The following is a 22,379-nucleotide window of genomic DNA, read 5'->3' as shown; positions in this document are numbered from 1 at the left end:
GCAGGTTCTTTACACTAATACCACCTGGGAAGCCCATACCATCTACTTTTATTGGTCAAGAATACTGGGAGCTTGTTCACTCTCAAAAGGTACAGAGAAGAAGAAAACCAGACTAGTCCTCAGCAGATCCTCCAGTGTCAGTCACCCTTGCTTTTGTCCCTACCATCTGCTTCATTGTTGGAAACAGTCTAGGACATCACTAATTTCACCCTTGAAGGACTGATGCTTGGAGCTGAAGCTCCAGTACTTTGGCTACCTGATGCAATGAGCTGACTCATTGGAAAAGATCCTGATACTGGGAAAGACTGAAGGCAAAAGGAGAAGGGAGCAGCAGAGGATGAGACGGTTGGATGGCATCACTGACTCAAAGGACACAGATTTAAGCAAACTCTGGGAGATAGTGGAAGACAGAGGAGTCTGGCGTGCTACAGTTGTGCAATGAGTTGCAAAGAGTCAGACATGACTTAGCGACTGAACAATAACAAGGACATCCACGTCCAGTATTGTACTAGAGTCCCACCTGTCCAGGCAAAGACTGAAGGAGTTCTCTGAAGCATGATGACCCCACGCCTCAGGGCTGAGATTACTAACAGTCTCCACAGTTTGGCTCCCAATGTTCCAGCTCAGAGGCCCTCGTTGCCAAGTTCAGTCATCCATCCCAGAACATTGCAGCAGGGCAGCTGGGTCCAGAGAAGCTTCCAGCCTCAGAACCACACTGAGTCAAGTCTCCACCATATTACATTGAATCAATCATCTGAGTCTTTTTCTCATGAGACTTAGCTTCCAGGGCCTCGTTATCTTTCCTGGTCACAGGACCTTGGCAGATCACACCAGTTCACCCTTCTAGATCTCTCCAGTTCTGACTGTGGGGAGTAGGTTTTAGACATTAGTTTCTTCTCTGTTACAAGCTCTTGCTCTTCAGACATATTAACCGCCTCCTCTTCAAAGATCAGCTTTGTGCCATAATTGCTCTCAGAGGGTAACTTTGTGAAGAGTTCTATGATACCTGAACAACTAAGGCAACCACTCAGTAATTTTTTATTGAACAAAAAATGTCAGCTTCTCTATTTTAAAAATAAAATACCTCTATGTGCAAGCAGATATTCATTGCACAACTGTTTATAGAAGTCAAATATGAGAAGAATCTGGAGATGCAGCAACAGGCGGCTTGTAGAGTAAATTAGGATGTGTCTACTCCATGAGACAAGGTGCAGCTATAAAAATGGTTATTATAAGATTATGAGGGAAAAAAAAGATTATAAGAAAATATGGGTGTTTTCCCCCCTGATTTTCCAAACTTTCTTTTTCTCAAGTTAACAAGAATAAAAGACTCTACTAATTAGCTACTGACATGCGGCTGTTGCCAATAGGACTTGCCAATAATTCATTTGGGAAAGTGACAGCTTGCTCCTCCTGCTGTTGTTTAGTAGCTAAGTTGTGTCCAACTATTTGCGACCCCATGGACTAAGCCCACCAAACTCCTCTGTCCGTGAGATTCTCCAGGCAAGAATCCTGGAGTGAGTTACCATCTACTTTACCAGGGAATCTACCCCACCCAGGGATCAAACCTGCAACTCCTGCACTGCCAGGCAGATTCTTTACCACTGAGCCACCTGGGAAGCCCCCAAAATGAGGGAGGCAAGACTTAAAGATGACTTCTAAATGTTTGTCTTCAACTATAGGGTGACGATTGGTGCTGTTTATTGAGGTGGGGGAGGCAAAGTGGGAGAGTGGGAAGCCAAGAGCTTTTTTTGTCTACTCTAAGTTTAAGATGGCTCTTAGATGTCCATGTGGTGATACAGAGCAGGTAGTGGACTGTGGGACTTGAGCTGGGGGCAGAGATCAGCAGTATCAAGACTAGAAATTTTAAACTCAAGAGTCATCTGAACATAGATAGTATTTAAAACATGAGATGAGGAATAGGGTATTGAAGGATGATAGTACAAGAAGATCTAAGACAGAGCCTCCAATCATTGTGACACTTAGAGAACTGACAGAGAAGGGGTAACCAGCAAAAAAGCCCTGAGACAATGCAGCCAGTTAGGCAGGAGGGAAAAAGAAAAACATTGCACTGTGGAGACTGACAGAGAAGAGGATTTTAAGAAGGAGGGAGTGGTCAACTGTGCCAGATATTATCAGGAAGTTGAGTAAGATGAAGACCCTGAAGGGACCTTTGGATTGGCAAAGGAGGGTGCTCATGACCTTGAAATGAGCAGATCCAGCGGCATGGACAGGAGGGAGGCATGCCAGGAGCCAGCTGAGCTCAGATTAGAAGGTAAGGAATTGGGCACTGACTATAGACAACGAAATTCTCTGGAAGCTGTGCCATAAAAGAGCTAGGAAATGGGATTATGCCTGGAGGGCCATATGAGTTGAAGGGATTTTTAGTTTTTAAAGGAAGCACTAAAACATGTCTAACTGCTCGTGGAAATGATTCAGGCAGGAAGGAGAAATTAATCATGGAGGGGAGAGAGAGCTTAATTGCCAGAGGAAAGTCTTTGGGAATGATGAAGGGATGGTATCCAGAGCAGAAGTGGAGAGATTGGCCTTTAATGAAGTGGGCACGCACACAGAGTCCTTGGCGCAGCACCTGGTACACAGAGGCAGAGTTCATTCAGTACTTGCCTCTGTTGTTACAAGTGTCTGTCTCCTTGAGTAACCAAAGAGAACAACAGTTGGCTGGTCCAACTTATAGCTCATAAGTTAGGATAACTGGATAAGCTGAATAATTGGATCAGCTGTTGATATAGCCTGGCCAAAGAGGAAAAGTATGAAATGATGGAGCGGTCCATTCTTCTCTTCCACAGCTCTGCTTTGACAGGGTAGACTCCCACAAGAGGGGTGTTGACGTATGCTTGCACAATGGAAAGATCCTACTAACTGATGAACAACTGATATGATTGTCTTAAAATTTTTTTTTACTGTCATAAAAGTCACATAATATCAAACACTATTTTATTTTATTTTTTTTTAATTTTTATTAGTTGGAGGCTAATTACTTCACAACATTGCAGTGGGTTTTGTCATACATTGACATGGATCAGCCATGGAGTTACATGTATTCCCCATCCCAATCCCCCCTCCCACCTCCCTCTCCACCTGATTCCTCTGGGTCTTCCCAATGCACCAGGCCTGAGCACTTGTCTCATGCATCCAACCTGGGCTGGTGATCTGTTTCACCATAGATAATATACATGCTGTTCTCTCGAAACATCCCATCCTCGCCTTCTCCCACAGAGAGAAGTCCAAAAGTCTGTTCTGTACATCTGTGTCTCTTTTTCTGTTTTGCATATAGGGTTATCAATACCATCTTTCTAAATTCCATATATATGTGTTAGTATGCTGTAATGTTCTTTATCTTTCTGGCCTACTTCACTCTGTATAATGGGCTCCAGTTTCATCCATCTCATTAGAACTGATTCAAATGAATTCTTTTTAATGGCTGAGTAATATTCCATGGTGAATATGTACCATAGCTTCCTTATCCATTCGTCTGCTGATGGGCATCTAGGTTGCTTCCATGTCCTGGCTATTATAAACAGTGCTGCAATGAACATTGAGGTGCATATGTCTCTTTCAGATCTGGTTTCCTCAGTGTGTATGCCCAGAAGTGGTATTGCTGGGTCATATGGCAGTTCTATTTCCAGTTTTTTAAGGAATCTCCACACTGTTTTCCATAGTGGCTGTACTAGTTTGCATTCCCACAAACAGTGTAAGAGGGTTCCCTTTTCTCCACACCCTCTCCAGCATTTATTGCTTGTAGACTTTTGGATAGCAGCCATCCTGACTGGTGTGTGGTTTTGATTTGCATTTCTCTGATAATGAGTGATGTTGAGCATCTTTTCATGTGTTTGTTAGCCATCTGTATGTCTTCTTTGGAGAAATGTCTGTTTAGTTCTTTGGCCCATTTTTTTGATTGGGTCATTTATTTTTCTAGAATTGAGCTGTAGGAGTTGCTTGTATATTTTTGAGATTAATCCTTTGTCTGTTGCTTCATTTGCTATTCTTTCCTCCCAATCTGAGGGCTGTCTTTTCACCTTACTTATAGTTTCCTTTGTTGTGCAAAAGCTTTTAAGTTTAATTAGGTCCCACTTGTTTATTTTTGCTTTTATTTCCAATATCCTGGGAGGTGGGTCATAGAGGATCTTGCTGTGATTTATATCAGAGAGTGTTTTGCCTATGTTCTCCTCTAGTTTTATAGTTTCTGGTCTTACATTTAGATCTTTAATCCATTTTGAGTTTATTTTTGTGTATGGTGTTAGAAAGTGTTCTAGTTTCATCCTTTTACAAGTGGTTGACCAGTTTTCCCAGCACCACTTGTTAAAGAGGTTGTCTTTTTTCCATTGTATATCCTTGCCTCCTTTGTCAAATATAAGGTGTCCATAGGTTCGTGGATTTATCTCTGGGCTTTCTATTCTGTTCCATTGATCTATATTTCTGTCTTTGTGCCAGTACCATACTGTCTTGATGACTGTGGCTTTGTAGTAGAGTCTGAAGTCAGGCAGGTTGATTCCTCCAGTTCCATTCTTCTTTCTCAAGATTACTTTGGCTATTCGAGGTTTTTTGTATTTCCATACAAATTGTGAAATTATTTGTTCTAGTTCTGTGAAAAATACCATTGGTAGCTTGATAGGGATTGCATTGAATCTACAGATTGCTTTGGGTAGAATAGCCATTTTGATAATATTTATTCTTCCAGTCCATGAACACGGTATGTTTCTCCATCTATTTGTGTCCTCTTTGATTTCTTTCATCAGTGTTTTATAGTTTTCTATGTATAGGTCTTTTGTTTCTTTAGGTAGATATACTCCTAAGTATTTTATTCTTTTTGTTGCAATGGTGAATGGTATTGTCTCCTTAATTTCTCTTTCAAAAATATGGAACACTTCATGAATTTGCGTGTCATCCTTGAGCAGGGGCCATGCTAATCTTCTCTGTATCGTTCCAATTTTAGTATATGTGCTGCCGAAGCGAGCACCAAACACTATTTTAATCAAATTTAACTGTATAGTTCAGTGGCACTAAATGCATTCACATTGTTGTGCAATTCTCACTGTCATCCATCTCCCAAATTTTTCACCTTCCTAAACAGAAACTCTGTTTCCATTAAACATTAACTCTCCACCACGCCACCCATTAACCCCTGGCATCTACCAATGTGTTTTCAGAGCATGAATTTGTCTATTCTAATTATCTCATATAAGTGGGATCAAATAGTATTTATCTGCACCTGATGTATGGTTGGTGGCATCACTGACTCAATGGACATGAGTTTGAGCAAACTCTGGGAGATGATGAAGGACAGGGAAGCCTGGTGTGCTGCAGTACATGGGTTGCAAAGAGTTGGACATGACTGAGTGACTGAACTGAGTGTATATTGGAATGCATTTTTTAAAAGATTTATTTATTTCATTTTTGGTTGAGTCGAGTCTTTATTGCTATGCCCGAGCTTTCTCTAGCTGTGATGAGTAGGAACTGCTCTTCATTATGGAGCACAGGCTCTAGGTGTGTGGGCTTCAGTAGTTTCAGCATGTAGGTTCAGTAGTTGCTGCTCATGGGCTCTAGGAAACAGGCTCAATAGTTTTGACACATGGGCTTAGTTGCTCCAAGGCATGTGGGATCTTCTCGGACCAGGGATTGAATCCATGTCCCTGGCATTGGCAGGTGGATTGTTAATCATTAGACCACCAGGGAAGCCCTAAATGCATTTTCAAGGTTAACTCAATATATGTCCTACAAACAGATGGTACCTTCTCTTTTGGTTTCACTGGTTGGTGTTTACCAAGGAATAATGTTCTTCTGAGTTCCTCAGAGTGATAACCAGGGCAATGGGGAATGTAGAAAAAAACCATAGCCTCAAAACCTCTGTTCTTGTGCAATCAAAACACAAACCACCCTAACTGTTGAGACACATACTCAGGAGCAGTTGTTTCACTGGTTCCAGAGAAAACCTCCTAACCAACTTGCATAGCAACCCAAGAGACCCTAAGTTAAAGCTGTTATTCCAGAAAATACTGTATTTAAGCCAGAAATTCAGAGCTTTATCTATACAAAATGTTGTTTTTGACCATTTGGCTTTGCTGTTGAAACAGAGTGAATTGATGTTCGTTGCCAAATAGCTGATAAAGAAAATGTCCATGTCTTCCAAAGCATTGTTAAAAAGGAAGAATTTCTACAGAAGAACATGACTCTCTGGTTACTTTCTCACTCAGTAAAAATGTCAAATTAAAAAAAAAGAGTATTAGATAGCCAGTGGAAATTTGCTGTATGATGCTGGTGCTCTGTGACAACCTAGAGGGTAGGATTGGGTGGGAGGTGGGAAGGAGGTTCACGAGGGAGGGGCCATACGTGTACCTATGTCTGATTCATGTTGATGTATGGCAGAAACTAATACAATATTGTTAATCAATATTGTTAATCAATATATTATTCTCCAATTAATTAAAAATAAATAAATTTTTAAAAAGGAATGAGAAAAAACAAAAGAGTATTAGATAGGATTCATCAGAAACTAGCTTTAACAGATTTAAGCAAAAAAGTAAGATATTAAAAGAGTAGTGGAAGTTACCCTGATATCCATTTAAGTAGGAAGGACAAATTAATGGTGATATAGTCATACAATGAAAAATGAACGGATCATCAATACATAGAACAGTATGACTGTATCTCTCAGATATAATATTGAGAAAATGAAGCCAGACATTATGTCCTGAGTATGTACATATATTTTTATTTATCTAAAGACCAGAAACAGGCAAAATAAATCTATGGTGTTAGTGTCATGATAGTGGTTAATCTTTCGTGGTAGTGTAACTGAACAGAACTCTATGGGACCTTCCTGGGACAGACTCCCCTCCATGTCCTCTGCCTGCCTCTTGTTTTGTAGAAAAACTTTAGCCCCCTAGACATTCCTTGAACTCCAAAGAGCAAATTAAATCAGAGAAGATCTAATGCAGAAACAAAGGAAAACATTAAAGCAAGACAGGATATTAATAGTTTAAACATTAAAGTCAAGAACTTTTATTTCCTCCTCAAAGGCTATAGATAACATTCTGAGCCATATCTTTGAGCTCTTTTTGCAGATACTGAAAACCCCACGAGGTGGAAGAACTGCATATTGACCATAAGCACATAGACCCTAGACCAGTTGGTAGAACCAGTTAGTAGAAGGTTGATGATGTTAACTCCGGATTGCCTCACCACCAACCAATCAGAAAAATGTCCATGAGCTGATCACACATCCTGCAACCCTCTCCCTCATCCTGTTTTTTTCTGAAAGCCATTGGGTAGTGTGAGTCTTTTGAGCATTAACTAGTGCCTATACTCCTTGGTGCCCTGCAGTAAATGCTCCATTTTCCTTCACCAAAACCCATTGTCAGTAGATTGGCTTTATTCCTTCTGGGGTTGGGAGGTGGGTAATGGCGAGCAGACCCAAGACCCATGTTTGGTTCAGTAACAGTAGAAAGGCTGAATAGGGACACGAGGAGGGATTCAGAGTGCTGGTTACCCAAGTGTATTCTCAGTTAGGAAGTTTATTTAGCTGTGTACTTTTGATAGGTACTCTTTTCTCTATGTATGTCTTCACGAAAGTTGCACAGGAGGAAGACAAAAGAAAGGCTCTTGGCAGGTTAAAGAAAGAAAGTGAAAGTCGCTCAGTCGTGTCCGACTCTTTGCGACCCCATAGACTACACAGTCCATGGAATTCTCCAGGCAGGAATACTGAAGTGGGTAGCCTTTCCCTTCTCCAGAGAATCTTCCCAACCCAGGGATCGAACCCAGGTCTCCCACATTGCAGGTGGATTCTTTACCAGCTGAGCCACAAGGGAAGCCCAAGAATACTGGAGTGGGTAGCCTATCCCTTCTCCAGCGGATCTTCCTGACCCAGGAATTGAACCAGGGTCTCCTGCATTGCAGGTGGATTCTTTCCCAACTGAGCTAATCATGGAAGCTGGCAGGTTAAAATATCACTAGTAAAAGTTGGAGATGCAGGTCCAAGTCTGTATGTCTAAGCATACTTCCTAAATCTGTCACAGAACTTGAAGCAGCACATCTCTGCTCGTGTGGCTAGACACTCAATATTGTTGTTTGCTCTGAGGACCCTGTTTGTGTTATGCATCACTGCCTGCCATTTGATTATACATGTATTTATTTTCTGTCTCCCCAACTAGAACGTGAGCTCACTGCTGATGCATAGTAGGTATTTACTGAACATTTATCCAATATATAAAAATTTAAATATTTATTGGACACAATTCTTTTGTTGATAACTGAGCAGAATCCCCCTTATCATGGATGCATTTTTTTCCTTTACATTAATCTCATCAGTCAAGGTCCAGTCCAGCCTTGCTGTTCAAGGAACACATTTTCTCCTTAAAGTGGTTTCCCATACTTATTTTCTGAATCACCAGCACTGAGTTGAAAGGTTTAGTCTCATCAGGCAATCATATTTCCTCTAGTTCCAAGTACATAGCGGGGGAGTCATGCCACTGTGACCCCTGTTTACCCCCAGCAGAAACATGCAATATCCTTCTGAGCATGCAATTTGACCCCAAAATTGCTGAGGCAAGTTATGAGGAAGACAGTAAACTAGGAGATGAGATGCTGTCCACCAACAGGAGGGCAATGAGGTGACTCCTTGACCTACATGGGATTTCACAAACTCCTAGGTTTATCGTTTCACTTTGACCCTATTGACACCAAGTCTTTCGTTTGTCAGGCTTACTGGGGAATTCACCAGTGGAATCTTGCCCTTCCACTGCACTTTCTGTTGTTTAGGATGTTTTAAGAAAGAACTGACTCAGATGGAGAATCTCAGGGGATGTAGCGCATATCCTACCAGCTTTAAGTCTCATCTTGCCTCTTAAATAAGGCTCCCCCGAGCTGTGTGAGCCCCTCCAAGCCTGGCCCATGTAGCAATGCACAGTGGCTCCCTGGGACACTGGCCAGGGCTTCAGGCCTGAAGATGGACACCTTTGTCTTATCCTGAGGGATGACAAAGTAAAGAGCGGATTGCCCCTTACGATCTTTTTTTAAAATGTATTTATTGATTAATTTTCAGCTGTGCTGGTTCTTCATGCTCGCAGGCTTTTCTCTAGTTGCCGTGAGTGGGGGCTACTACTTATTGAGGTGTGTGGGCTCCTCACTGTGGTGGCTTCTCTTGTTCTGGAGCATGGATTCTAGAGCGAGGATTCAGTAGCTGCGGTGCATTGGCTTCATTGCTCCACAGCATGTGGAATCTCCTCAGACCAGGGACTGAACCTGTGTCCTCTACTTCGGCAGGCAGATTCTTTTCCACTCCACCACCAGGGAAGTCTACCCCTTATAATCTTACTTAGAATCCTCACACTTCAGTTAAAGTTGCCTCTATTCTTCCCAACAATGGAAAGCCAGCGAATTATTCCATACTTTGTCCTACATTACTCTATTTCTTCCTGAATGATGGGGAGGTGGGGAGGTAGTTTGGGAGGGAATGGCTGACTAAACTCAAAAGGCATCTCTGTTTTCAATTGAGCAGGTAGAAAAAACAAAACCAAAAGCAAAACCCTGAGATGATTTCCTTCTGCTGCCCTCACTTACCTGTCGACCTCTCCACAGCTTGATTGTGGTGTCTCAGTTTCACTTTCTGGCACTGTCTACTCCTTTTAGCTACCAAGAGAGCGTTTAGGTAGCTTTTAGGTATCACTGTCTACTCCTTTTAGCTATGTTTCCCACTGCCCCATAGGTATTTTTATTGGCATTTACTCAAGGCATCTCAGATTCAAGAGAGCTAAAAGCAAATTAATCATCTTTTATCCCATGGCAGGTTTTTCTTCTGGTTTCCTTATTTAGATTAGTGATGGAATTACCCTTCTCTTTACCCAGGCTCTGAATCAAGTACTTTCGAAGGCTATTGTTTACTAAGTCTTGCCAGTCCTGCTTCTCATGAGTTTTATCCCTGTTCTCAGTTACTATCACCACCTTCTTAACTCAGATCCTCATCACCTCCCATCCATTCTAGCCTCCTTAAGAAACAGTCATGCATAGTGATTAAGAATAGATAAGAATACTGCCTCTACTGCTTAGCAACTGCATGGCTTGGGCAAGGTGCTTAAACACTCTAAGCCTCTATCTCTGCATCTATAAAGTGGGATAATAATACCTTTTGCCATGAGAACTCAGTTAGAGTATATACGTATACAAAGTGTTACCACAGGCTTCCCAGATGGTGCAATGGGAAAGAATCTATCTGCCAAAGCAAGAGACACAGGAGGTGCAGGTTTGATCCCTGGCTCAGGAAGATCCCCTGGAGTAGGAAATGTCAACCCACTCCAGTATTCTTGCCTGGAGAATCCCATGGACAGAGGAGTCACTGCTGGATTTACCAGCAGTGCCTCAACAAGGCAGCTTTGATCCTTTTTAAAAAGCACTCAGTGCCCACACTCAGGACCTACCTAATACTCCCATCCCGGCATTCCGGATTTTCCATAAGGAACTTGTTCTATCACCTGACCTCTTACTCCCTTCTATTCTTCCTGTGTTCCTGTCGAATGGACCTCTTTGCCCTATCCCATACCAATTTCTACATCACAGCCTGAGTGCCGATGCTGGTGCTATGTATTCTGTTTTATTCCTTCCCTATCCTTCCAAGTCTAACTCAAAACGTCTTTCTTATGTTTGAATGTCTTTTTCTCTCCTTTTAAAGTCTCAGCATATGATACACCTTTCTCCAGATGGCTCACTTTCTTCCTGATCCTGTAGTTGCCTCTATGTTCATTTTAACCTCTCCAGCTGGAGGAACCTCCATTCCCCTGACCTCAAATCTCCACATTGTGAGGGTGAAAACTTGGACATTCGAGCATTCATTCCCGCTTCTGCCAACAAGATTGAGAAATAACCAATTTGAACAAATTCTTCCCTCTATCAGTTGGCTAGATTAATGTTTGATGGACAAGGTCTTGCTCAAATAAGAGCGGAAGCTGGTAAAATAATTGTGACATTGAGAAAGGGAAAAGATTCAATTGTTCTAGCTTAAGTAAAGTTCTGCTCACCCCATCTCATTCCCTGTTATTTTCCTGCTTCTAAGTGCTCTGCTTTAGTGATTAAGAATGCAACATTCCATGCAGGATGAGGGAGGTCAATTCCAATTTCTTGAATGTTTTTCAAATGAAACTTGTACTTCTAGCAACAATTAAATATAAAGGTCAGTTCTCTTTAAACTCTTTTAGGACTCTCACAAAGTTTTTTGTTTTTCCAGTAGCTGCTTCTTTCTGAATCCATGCTCGTTTCTTTAAATCCCTTAAATTTAAAATAAAATCCTTAAAATTGTAAGTAGCAATACTTTCTTCCAAGCACTGGCCACAGACCAGAGGGTGTGGGAGGAAAACTATGCATCCTGCCAGAAAGCAATGCTTTGAAAATATGAGGTTAAATTTCATTTTGAAAAGTTTTAACACAAATTCCCTTCCTCCGGGAGCTCTACCTCAATCACTTCATACTATTTTTTTTTTCTATTGTTTTATGTACCATAGTTTATCCACTCACCTATTGTAGACTGTGTTAGTTGCTTCTGAGTTTGGCAATTATGAATACAGCTGTTACAAACATCCATGTACAAGTTTTTGTGTGAATATGTTTTTCAAGAGTGTTTTTTAAAACTGCTTAAAATTTTAAATAAAGAAATCAAGAGGATATTGCCAGTTTTAGGAATATTTTATGAATAAGTCTAGGCCATTCAGGCTTGAAAAAATTATAAAAACTTAACATGTTTGTGTGTATGATTGTGCATTTATAATTTTAATAGCTGCACTGAAATATAACACCCAGCACTGTTGACTCTTGGTTCCATGAATGGCATTCAAACTTGTTAGGTTTGTTTGATGGACTTAACTGTCTACAAAATATTTCTTTTAGAACTGTTTTAATATACATGTCTTGATTTATTTTTGCCTTATGCAGGAGAAGGGGACGACAGAGGATGAGATAGCTGGATGGCATCACCGACTCGATGAACTTGAGTTTGAGTAAAATCCAGTTGTTGGTGATGGACAGGGAGGCCTGGCAAGCTGCAATTCATGGGGTCGCAAAGAGTCGGACACGACTGAGTGACTGAACTGAACTGATGACGTTCTGAGTATATTTGTGTTGCTTTCCTCTTTCTCTTTTTAAAAAATAATTTTCTTAGGAAAAATTTCAAGCCTTCATAAAAGCAGAGAAAACAAAAAACAGCAAAAAAAGCAGAGAAAACAGAATAATGAATTTCAAATATTGATCACTCAAATTTTAGAATTATCAGTACTTCCCCCTTTTGCTTCATCTATACCTTTATCTTTTTACTCCCTGTCTTTTGGCTGAAGTATGTTAAATCCCCAAATCACATCATTTTGTCCTTATATATTTAAGTGTGAGTTGCAAAAATATCCATGGTTTCTTATGTAACCACCATACCATTATCACACCTATCAAAACCAAGAGTTTATTGGTATTGTCTATGAATTTGAGTAGACTCCAGGAGTTGGTGATGGACAGGGAGGCCTGGCGTGCTGCGATTCATGGGGTCTCAAAGAGTCGGACACGACTGAGTGACTGAACTGAACTGAGCACATAGTCTGAAATAAAATTTCCCTTGTTGTCTTTAAAGTTTTGCATTACAGTTGGTTTGCTCATATCAGAACCTAAGCAAGTTCCCTGCATTTTATTGAGCTGTTTGAGGCTGGAGAAAAGTTTTAGAATTTGGTAAGGGAGGGCAGGTGAAGGATGGGAGAGTATTGTGAGCTGGAGAAAATGCTTTAGAATCATGACCTTCAGGAGGCACAAGTAAGGGTTGAAACTATTCAGTTGTTGGACAGTACTTTAAATGTAACTCCCTGCAGAGGCTGAAATTTGAGGTAATCCAGGATTTGTTCTGTTCATGGGTATGACTTCTGCAAGAGTGAATCTACATCCTCCATTGTTTCTTACTCTATTAAATATCGTAGAATACCCTTCCCAGACAGAAAAAATATTTAGCAACTCGCAGAGAAGGCATTGCCACAGCTTTTGTTAGCCATCCATTACAAAATCTGTTGCTCCTACTCCTGAGACGTATTCATGTGTAATCTCACTCAATCTCTTTACCTACTACTCAGTTCTCAGTGAAATAGACATTGTGTTTGATAGGTCTGAACTTGCTCTGTGTTGATATTAATGGTTTCTGGGTCTGCTAACATACTCGGATATATGTCAGCACCTCTAGTGTTAACAATTTAGTCCATAAAAGTCAAGTTGAATGCAATTTTGGAGTATGGTGCAACCCACCTGTTCATGAATATTTCACCATCTGTGGATCCTAGTGAAAAATGGTTCTAACTCAAAGGGTTCACTTCAAATATATTTCCTTTGGCTCTGAAGACAAAAGTAATTGACAATGAACAGTGGCAGGGGCAGCTTCTGTCAATGCACAGTGGGAGTCAGGGAAGAACTCTCAACTCCCTCCTACAGTTCTTCCCAGCAGATTTCAAACACATATTTTTCATCCAACAAGGAGCCCTCCAGGCTCCTAATCACTAACCTAGTGGGATCCCAAGTTGCTGGGAATTTCATAAAGCAAAATTCCCCAGGGAGTTTCAACAGAGGTGCTCAGAAAGCCAAAACCCCATTAGCTCTTTGGCCCAATTCAAAAGCCCAGCTGCAGAATAACCTCCCACACTCTAGGCTCTCAGTCACTCGTTCAGTAGCCCCATTGTTCTCAGTGTCAACCGCTGTTTATCGCAGGGTAACTCTTGAAAGTGAGAGTAGTCTAGATGGGGCAGGGCTGGGGAGAAAACACCACCACACCCATTGTCATTTTCATGCCATACATTTCTATAGTACTGTATGTTTGCAAATTATGTTCATGAACATGGTACTCTTGATCCTCATACTGACCCTGTAAGGTAGAGAATGTAAGAGAATCTTTTAGCTGTGTTTTATATATAAGCCAACTGAGGCTCACTGAGGTCAAGGGCAATGTCCACATCCTACAAGTGGCAGCACTAGAACCAAAGTATTGGCCTTTAGCCTCCACTCCAGTGCCTTGTTCTCCCCATGTGGCCTCAGTCTAGGCTTGGCCCAGGCTTTGACTGAGCTAGGGTGGACCTAGGGTGGCATAGATCAGCAACCTCTACCTCAAATGACCTAATCCTTTTACCTTAGTGCTATAAAATTTTTATCATTTTCTGTGTGCACCATTGCAAACTGTTATCTTAAAGGGAAACTTAAATCTTCCCTCTTTCTACTGAGCTTTACACCTGAGAGCCAATTTGTATGCCTGGCCCTGAAGAGTCAGGTCCATCAATCAGAAGTAGAAGATAAAATTTAATTTACAATTTATTAGAGAATTTTTAAAATGAGCCTTTTGGAACATACACTGTGTATTGAAGTGCTATTTGATGCTTCTTTTTGAGAACTTTATGGTCAGTTGACATGGGAAAACTTTTTGTTCCTTTTTCTCTCTCTCCTCCAATGAAGTAATTAGTCTCCATCTCCCCCACCTCTGGTATATTTAGGCCCCGTTCTCTGACCTACCCTCTACTTCATGATATTTAGTTCTGAAACAAAATGAGTCAATCCCATTGCGTGGAATAATTTCTTTGTTTATACTTCAAATTGGATTAGCTCATGTCATTACTTTCACTTGGACTATTATGAAAAATTTTTTCTCCATGGGTTTTGTTTTTATTAGATTTTTCAGTTCTGCTAACTCTTGATTTGGGTCCAAAAGCCAATTAATGGAAATATGGCCTCGGGCACAATTAAGATGTTCATTTTTTAAATTAAAAAATTTTAAATTTTTTATACAATTTTAAATGGTTACCCTGCCATTTACAGTTATTATAAGATATTGGCTATATTCCCCATGTTGTGCAATACATGGGGAGCCTGTCTTACCCCAGTAGTTTGTACCTCCCATTTCCTTACCCTATATTGCCCCCACACCCACTGGTAACCACTAGTTTGTTCTCTATACCTCTGAGTCTGCCTCTTTTAACATTTTTTATAAATTTATTTTTAACTGGAGGATAATTGCTTTACAGTGTTGTATTTGTCCTATAAGTTACAGCAATTTGTCCTTTACAGTTACAGCAATGTGAATCAGCCATAATTATACATATATCTCCTCCTTTCTGAGCCTCCCTCCTATCCCCCCGTCCTACTCTGCCTGTTTTTTATTTTGTTTTTATTTGGCTGCATTGCATGGCATTCAGGATCTTTGTTCCCTGAACAGGCATGGAACCCATGCCTGCCACAGTAGGGTCATAGATAGATTGCATATGGACTAAAAGTGGACTAAGAATGGTCCCCTAAAGCAGGCAAGGTGCCAGGAAGGCACAAAACAGTTGTCCACTTCAATTGGTAGTGAGAACACTTAGATGGCCAGTCTAAGGAGAGCGTGCACAGCAAGCAGCCCATCTGGAGGTGGGAGGGAGTCCAGGTGTTTGGTGGACCTATCCTTTTATAATGCTCTTGGTACAAAAAAAAAAGAAGTTTCTGACCCAAGCTCTAGAGAATTTGTTCTTAGTTTGTGGTTGGAGAAACAAGTACAAAGAAGTGGAGGCAGAGAAGCAAAGAGGGCAGCTGTGAGAGATCTGGAAGATGAGCTTCTACATATACATAATGTCAGGGCATTTAGGAAAAACTAGAGCACAAGGACACCGTGTTTGGAACCTAGTTAGGGAACCACAGGATTGGTTGGCAAAGACCTCCCTTATCTCAGAGAGAGCTGAACCAAGGCTATGAGAGTGATAAGGGGGGCTTTCCTAGTGGTTAAGAAAGTGGTTAACCATGCAGTGGTTAAGAGTCCACCTTGAGATTCAGGGGACACACGTTCCATCTCGGGTCCAGGAATATTCCACATGCCGAGGAGCAGCTAAGCCCGTGTACCACCGCTACTGAGCCAGCTCTCCAGAGCCAGGCAGTGGCAACGACTGAAGCCCACACACTCCAGAGCCCATGCTCTGCAACAAGAGAAGCCACTGCAGTGAGAAGCCCATGTATCACAACGAAGACCCAGTGCAGCCAAATAATAAATAAATAAAATTATATAAATAAAAAGAGTGATAAGGTCAACCGATGTGGGGGACAGAATCTGATGAAAGCACAGAAAAATGCTAAGACCCAGCTCAGTGTCACAGCAAGGTCAGCCAGGACAGCAGCAGCATAAAGCACAATGCATAAAGCACAGCGGTTAACGGTAAATAGTTCTGGACCCAGATGCACCTTGACTCGTATTCTCACACTTCCTGACTGTGGAAGCCTGAACATGTTTCCTCCTCTGTTAAGTGGGGATAATGATATCATGCCTCCCTCATTGGGTTGTGTAAGGACTGAGTAATATCTCAAATGTAAAATAGCTTAGCAAAATAGTCAGAAGAGTAGCTGGTGGTAACTAGATGTTAAGATTTTTGAAGCTGTCATTTTAAGTTCTCAGAAGTCATTTTTGGGTGAATAAAAATGTCAGGAATTCTGGGAAGAACTACTTGAGCGGTCCATTTAGGGTTTGCGATTTTAAGGCAATTACCTATCTCTTAGAGGACATTTTAAATTTTAATATAATTTAATTTTTTAAATTGGAGTCATTGCTTTACAATGCTATGTTACTTTCTGCAGTACAACAACATGAATCAGCTACAGGTATACCTATATTCTTTCCCTCCTGAGCCTCCCTCCTACCTCCCATTCCCACATCCCACCCCTCTAGGTCATCACAGAGCACTGAGCTCTGTGCTCTATAGCAGCTTCCCACTAGCTGTCTATTTCACACATGGTAGTGTACATATGCCAATGTTAGTCTCTTAATTAGTCCCACTCTTTCCTTCCCCCACCTTGCGTCCAATAGTTCATTCTCTACGTCTCTGTCTGTATCTTGGAGGACATTTTTGATTTGGGGTTTAGATGCTGTTGTCTTATGTCATCAGGCTGTGCTGTTTCCTCTCCACCCCTGAATCTATTTGCTGACACCAGTTTAAAGGAGGAGAGGGATCCTTTGGAAGAAGAAGATGTTGCAGTTCTGAAAAAGAGAGGAGGGGAGTGTGGACTAATGACTCCCAACTAACACCAGGGTCCACCAGTCCAATACAGATGATGTGTCTTAGAGAAGTGTGTGTGTGTGTGTGTGTGTGTGTGTGTGTGTGTGTGTACTGAAAGAATCTAGAATGTGGAGTCAGAGCACTCCAGTCTTCCACATTTTACTCAGAACACCTGGAACCTAGCCTATCACAGAAGGAACAACCTTCCCTTCCAGCAAGATCAGCTGGAGCTGCTGGGAATGGGGACAGCAGCAGCTCCTGCTTTGACATGGCTGTGAAACACATCAAAGAGGAAGCGGCTCTGTCTGGAATTTCATCTTACTCTTCTGCTTTTAGCAGCTGAGGTCAGATTTAACATTGCTTTTAAAGAGGGGCTCATTTGACCTTTTAATTTGCCCAAAGACAAATCTGAGAGTCATTATCCAATGATATTGAATAGGACAAAAGTCTTTTATGAGTCTCTAACTGCAGTGATGACATATTAACAATCCTTATTGGTTATGAAATCAAACTTGAGAAGAAATGGCACCATGACTGGTAAATAATTTCAATCACTGATATGCCTGCTAATTAGAATAGAATGACTTCCAACTTTCCATTGCTTCTTTGACCCTACATGCCACATAAATGAAAAGTCAGAAGAGAATAAAAGTTGAAATCCCTATCCTGAAATAATATTTAGAAACCTCAGGGAAGATCAAGATTTTAAAAATGAGCTTGATGCTGGTCCAAGAATCTTCCTCTTGGAAATATGTAACAATAGGTCTAGAAGTATCTCCATTGCCCTTTAACTACTCCCAGAGTACTGGATAAGTGATGGCCAGGAATTAAGTGGTAAAGAGAACCAGGTTGAATCTTGCCCTTTATCACCTATCTAGTCTCACCTTAACCCTCACATCACAAGCTCTTTTGAACTAGATTAGAGGAGGAAAAAAAGTCAGGAGCACAAGTCTGTTCTCTACATCTGTGTCTCTATTCCTGCCCTGAAATAGGTTCATCAGTACCATTCTTCAAGATTCCATATATATGCATTAATTATGATATCTGTTTCCTTTTTCTGACTTACTTCACTCGTATACCAGGCTCTAGGTTCATCCACTTCTGTTCACTTGATTTAACTTTTTTATGGCTGAGTAATATTTCACTGGACCACAACTTCTTATCTGTTCATCTGTCTATGGACATCTAGGTTGCTTCCATGTTCTGTCTACTGTAAACAGTGCTGCAATGAACATTGGGGTACACGTGTCTTTTCAAATTATGGTTTTTTCAGGGTAAATGCCCAGTAGTGGAATATCTGGGTCATATGATTGATTCGTGTTATTGTGCAGCAGAAACCAACACACACTATAAAGCAATAATCCTCCAACTAAAAAAAAATAAATAACTTAAAGTAGTCAAGAGCACAGAAGTATGGGAGAAGACAGGCAAATACTCTGAATCAGTGATGCTTAAAGTTGGCTGTACCTTGGAGTCATCTGGGGAGGCTTGAGAATACTAATTGCCTGAATCCTATCCCCAAAGACTCTGATCTCAATGATATAGGATATGGCCTGGGCATCGGGACACATCCTGGGCTGATGGGCAATTTGGCATGGGTGTGAGGGCACGGGTGGGGAGCAGTGCATGTTCCTAGAGCCCCTGACATCTTCCCTGGTGGTAACAAAACTGCCATGAGTTTCTTTCAAGTTCCTTTAAGTCAGAGGTTAAGCTGGGCAAGCAGCAGGGACATAATAAGTACATGTGAAATCGAATAAAAAAGACAGCAAAAACTTTTCCTCAGCTTGAATAAAGCTCTTAAGAGGGAAGCAGGGGTGATAACTGGATGGGACTCAGAAGACAGGGGGTATTTTCACATGCAGGATTGATCCAAGCAAACCCAAGAATTAGACAAACTCTGTTTTTCTAGGGGCTTCCCTGGTATCTCAGCTGGTAAAGAGTCCACCTGTAATGCAGGAGACCCTGGTTTGATTCCTGGGTAGGAAAGATCTCCTGGAGAAGGGAATGGCTACCCACTCCAGTTTTCTGGCCTGGAGAATTCCATGGACTGTATAGTCCATGGGGTTGCAAGGAGTCGGACACAACTGCGCTACTTTCACTTTCTGTTTTTCTACCTTTGTTTTCACTCCATCCCCTGGCTTTCCAGGGCTCCTCACTTAGGCTGCTAGGTTGGACTGTGCCAGGTGGCACTCTGGTTCTAGATTTTTCCTTCCATCAGTCAGTTCAGTTCAGTCGCTCAGTGTCTGACTCTTTGCCACCCCATGAATCACAGCATGCCAGGCCTCCCTGTCCATCACCAACTCCTGGAGTTTACTCAAACTCATGTCCATTGAGTCGGTGATGCCATCCAGCCATCTCATCCTTTGTCGTCCCCTTCTCTTCCTGCCCCCAATCCCTCCCAGCATCAGGGTCTTTTCCAGTGAGTCAACTCTTCACATGAGGTGGCCGAAGTATTGGAGTTTCAGTTTCAGCATCAGCCCTTCACCCCAAGCAAACTCAGCTCCCCTGTGACCTATGCTGACGAGCTCTGTTCTTCGATCTTGAGGAAGTCATTCATGAGATGTTAAATAACATCAGAGGTCCTCCATAATTTATGAGTGAAAAGTTTTTTCTGCTTGGTAAGGGTATAGATTTCCACTTGCAAAATTTGGATAGGTGAGGAGAGGCTAGATGGAGTTTGAATGGATGACGATTATCCCACCCAGTGATGGGCAAGAAGTCAATTAGCAGGGAACCCTGGAAGTCTCTTCCTCAAAAAGAAAAAAAATCTTCCTTCTAGGGGAGGGGCAAGAGGTATTAATATGTGAGAAATTAATGTCCTTTCTGCTTGGTTTTGCTATGAACCTTAAATTGCTCTAGAAAATAAAGCCTGATTTAAAAAATAAAGTTCTTCCTTCTTGGTAGACCATTTAGGGATTTCTTTTCACTGAGCTCTGCATTTAAAATGAATTGCTTTACAGTGGAGCATAATATGCTCCACTGATTGAGATAAAAATTCTAGGAATAGAGATTTCACCTGGGCCTAAGAGGAGAAAGGGGGAATGTTGTTTTTTGCAGTAGATTTAAGAAACTAGGTGAGGTGGGGGGGTCTTCCGAAAGCAAGGCAGGGGAGAGTTGGTAAGGAGTTCTGAAATGGAGGTAGCAACTGACAAGAGATTTGCCTTAGTTGTGATGTTTCTCTGGGTTCTGAGGCCAAATGGTTTATCCAGGGCTTTGGCTGAATTCCAAAGTTCACACAAACCCTTTTGTTTCAGAATCCTGAATCAAGGAGAGTCTGTCTCTACAGATCAACACCTTTGTCATCCTCACCCCTGATCTAGGGCAAGGTAGAGAAAGCAGAAACTAACAATAAGTAGAGAAACACATATTTCCTGAAATTCCTTAATGATATACTTAGAATTATAGGAAGTTAAATCTGTGAGGGAACTGAGCAGCCCCTCATTTTATGCTTCTATTTTATAGCTAAGCCCAGAAGGGTTAACAGCCAGCTCTAGAACCCAGGCACAGTAGCTCAAAGACTAGGATCTGTCTAGCATTTAATGGGATGGTGCTTAGCATAGGAGAAAAATGGTTTTTCTTATGAAACAACAATACCTGAGCAGAAGGGATGTTACACAGTGGCTGTGTGGCTTTAGTTAAACCTTTTGCAATTACTCATCCTGCAGTTGAGATCTGGCATTTTTGCTTCTTGATGATGCTTCCCATTAGGCATATTACAGAATTTATTCATGTCACTTAGGAAGGCTTTCTTATCTCTCCTTGCTATTCTTTGGAACTTCACATTGGGTATGTCTCTGCTTTTCTCCTTTGCCTGTCGCTTCTCTTCTTTTCTCAGCTATTTGTAAGGCCTCTTCCAACAACTATTTTGCCTTTTTTACATTTCTTTCTTGGGGATGTTTTGATCACTGCCTCCTGTACAATGTTATGAACCTCTGTCCATAGTTCTTCAGGCATTCTGTCTATCAGATCTAATCCCTTGAATCTATTTGTCACCTCCTCTGTATAATGAAAAGGGATTTGATTTAGGTTAGGTTATGCCTGAATGGCTTAGTGGCTCAGAGGTTAAAGTGTCTGCCTGCAATGCAGGAGACCTGGGTTCGTCCCTGGGTCAGAAAGATCCCCTGGAGAAGGAAATGGCAACCCACTCCAGTATTCTTGCCTGGAGAATCCCATGGACGGATGAGCCTGGTGGGCTACAGTCCACGGAGTCGGAAAGAGTCAGACACGACTGAGCAACTTCACTTTCACTTTCACTTTATACCTGAATGGCCTAGTGGTTTTCCCTACTTTCTTCAGTTTAAGCCTCAATTTTGCAATAAAGAGTTCATGATCTGAGCCACAGTCAGCTCCTGTCTAGTTCTTGCTGACTATATAGAGCTTCTCCATCTTTGGCCTCAAAGAATATAATCAATCTGATTTCAGTATTGACCATCTGGTGATGTCCACATGTAGAATAGTCTCTTGTGTTGTTGGAAGAGGGTGTTTGCTATGGCCAGTGAGTTCTCTTGGCAAAATACTGTTAGCCTTTTCCCTGCTTCGTTTTGTACTCCAAGGCCAAATTTGCCTGTTACTCCAGGTATCTCTTGACTTCCTACTTTTGCATTTCAGTCTCCTATGATGAAAAGGACATCTTTTTTGTGTGTGTGTGTGTGTTTGTTCTAGAAGATCTTGTAGGTTTTCATAGAACTTGTCAACTTCAGCCTCTTCAGCATTAGTGGTTGGGGCATAGACTTGGATTACTGTGATATTGAATGGTTTGTCTTGGAAGTGAACAGAGATCATTCTGTTGTTTTTGAGGTTGCACCCAAGTACTGCATTTTGGACTCTTTTGTTGACTATGAGGGCTACTGCATTTCTTCTAAGGAATTCTTGCCCATAGTAGTAGATATAATGGTCATCTGAATTAAGTTCACCCATTCTCATCCATTTTAGTTCACTATCTTAAAATGTCGATGTTCACTCTAGCCGTCTCCTGTTTGACCACTTCCAATTTACCTTGATTCATGAACCTAGCATTCCAGGTTCCTGTGCAATATTGTTCTTTACGGCATCAGACTTTACTCTCACCACCACACACATCCACAACTGGACGTTGTTTTGACTTTGGCTCAGTCTCTTCATTCCTTCTGAATCTGTTTCTCCACTCTTCTCCAGTAGCATATTGTGCACCTACTGACCTGGGGAGCTCATCTTTCAGTGTCCTATCTTTTTGACCTTTTCATACTGTTCATGGGGTTCTCAAGGCAAGAATACTGAAGTGGTTTGCCATTCCCTTCTCCAGTAGACCATGGTTTGTCAGAACTCTCCACCATGACCTGCCCATCTTGGGTGGCCCTACAAAGCATGGCTCATAGTTTC

The 22,379-nt window shown here is 41.5% G+C and overlaps 1 non-coding gene across 1 annotated transcript; it reads right to left on the bottom strand.

The window, feature by feature from the left end:
* Positions 1 to 4,871: 4,871 nt before the first annotated feature.
* Positions 4,872 to 4,978, bottom strand: LOC139031803 (U6 spliceosomal RNA). Its single transcript, XR_011484321.1, has one exon. It is a non-coding gene; the product is annotated as a U6 spliceosomal RNA (small nuclear RNA).
* Between the last annotated feature and the right edge of the window lie 17,401 nt (positions 4,979 to 22,379).

Source organism: Odocoileus virginianus, chromosome 2 (genome assembly GCF_023699985.2).
Source record: "Odocoileus virginianus isolate 20LAN1187 ecotype Illinois chromosome 2, Ovbor_1.2, whole genome shotgun sequence".
In the NCBI taxonomy this organism is placed as follows: domain Eukaryota; kingdom Metazoa; phylum Chordata; class Mammalia; order Artiodactyla; family Cervidae; genus Odocoileus; species Odocoileus virginianus.
Note: the sequence above shows the minus strand (reverse complement) of the source record. Positions and strands in the feature narration are given on the sequence as shown.